General features: G+C 66.4%; 1 pseudogene; it reads right to left on the bottom strand.

The window, feature by feature from the left end:
- Positions 1 to 208: 208 nt before the first annotated feature.
- On the bottom strand, positions 209 to 1,235 carry LOC149352421 (uncharacterized; annotated as a pseudogene).
- Positions 1,236 to 1,802: the final 567 nt, after the last annotated feature.

Below are 1,802 nucleotides of genomic sequence, written 5' to 3'. Positions count from 1 at the left end.
ACCCCTTTCCCTACGGGGCCAGTACGTAGTCGTGCCGTCACGCCAGAGTTGGGAACGAGAAGAGTGGCCGAAGTGCCTTCTCTGCACATGCCCGGCGGCGCGCGCGCTCGTCTCGTGACTCTGGCGCGGGGGCGATGAAAGATACCCGTGTATCCCACATCCTACCCTTAAGAAGCCTCCCGAACGGAGAAGCAGACGCAACATGATTTTATTGAATCTCGGTGGACAAAATGTCTAGGTCCATCCCTAGACTGTCCTCGGCGGACGTGGCCTCCGCCGCTCCGTCGGTCGCCGGTGGATCCGCGGCGACCAGCACGGGGGCCGCCGACTCGGGGTCCGGGGCCGGCGTCGAGACGTCCAGGGCCGCAGGCGCAGCTGCCGTGGGCGAGGGAGCCGCCGCGGCCAAGGTTGGGGTGCCCGGGCGGGGAGCAGGGGTGGCGCTGGCGTGGCGGGCGGCGACGTTTAGGGGCCATTCAGCAAATTCAGCGTCCTGGCCCGCCCGCTCCACCATCTGACGGGGCGCTGCGCTAGGGGCTGCCACCGCCCGCCGTTCTTCTGCCGGAGCTGGAGCCCCCTGTGTCCTGCGATAGTGCAGGGCCCCTGCCTCGTGGGACCCATCATGTAACCGCAGCCCCGCTCGGGCACAGCTGAGAGTCCGGAGGCAGGGGCAGGGTCACGCCCTCGGCTCGCTGGTCCGCGTCCGCGACGGTGCGCCCTCGGAATAGATTGAAAAGCCTCCCCGGGGGCATGTTCTTGTTCGCCTACTTCTGCCACTTCCACGGCCGCCACGAGACATAGCCCACCGGTGCGTCCCGGCCCTCTTGGTAGGTCCAGGTCGCCACGTCCCAGGGCGGCAAACGCGGGACCGATGGCTGGACAGGTGCCGGTGGCTCCGAGCTTCGGGGTTGTCGACAGGCGGCGGCGGAGCGGCGAGAGAGCCGGCGGGGGGCCCATGGACCCTGGGCGGCCGGTCCCAGCCCAGGCGGGGTCAGCTGGCCGCGGCGCGGCGACGGCCAGAGGTGGGGGCCCAGGTGCCGCGGGGGAGTCCGTCCGGGTCCCGGTGGGGTGGCCGCCTGTTGGCGGCGATGCGGCGACTGACGTTGAGGGCCTTGGCCGCCGGTCGAGGGCGACCGGCGGCGCCTGCTTCTCTATCAGCGTCGAGGAAAAGGTCGACACAGATGTAACCAACTCCCGCAGCGCGTGCTACGTAGCTGTTCGGCCCTCACGAGAGTCATGAGGGTTAACGCAAGTGAGTCTTACGTAACACTGATCGGCATGAGCGGCCCGTACGTTCATGCATCTAACGAGACTGCGGGCCGGCCTGCGCCCTCGCTTAAGGCCGGAATACATGGAGCGTTTTTACCGCGGCGAGTCGTCGATTTTCGCCCGACGGTGCAGATTTGACGCCCGGCGTCGAAAAAACGCCCGCCGCCGCCGATCAGGACCAACACCACCTAGAGTCAGGACCGGCTAGATTTTGACGCGCGGCGTCCGATGAGACCGGAAGCGGCGGCTGAAGCGAGCCAATAGCAGCGCAGCAAGCCCGCTTTTCCGGTCCTCTGCCTGCCGCCGCCAACATGGCCGCCACGGCCATCGAGCTACGCAGTGTTTTTGGCACGGAAATGTTATTGTCGTGAAAATAAACGCTTCATCAGGCTTGAAATGTCGCTTTTTTTGGAGTACACGGCCGAATCTTGGATCGGAATGCCTGCGCTCCCTCCCTGAAGCGAATGTGTCGAAGAAAACCGCAGCCGCTGGTGTCCGCGGCTGAGCGGGCGTCCAAAGGTACGCGACGGCATGCA

Source organism: Amblyomma mixtum, chromosome 3 (genome assembly GCF_055824585.1).
Source record: "Amblyomma mixtum isolate Tamu chromosome 3, ASM5582458v1, whole genome shotgun sequence".
Lineage (NCBI taxonomy): Eukaryota > Metazoa > Arthropoda > Arachnida > Ixodida > Ixodidae > Amblyomma > Amblyomma mixtum.
The sequence above is the reverse complement of the archived record's forward strand: the minus strand, read 5'-3'. Positions and strand labels throughout refer to the sequence as shown.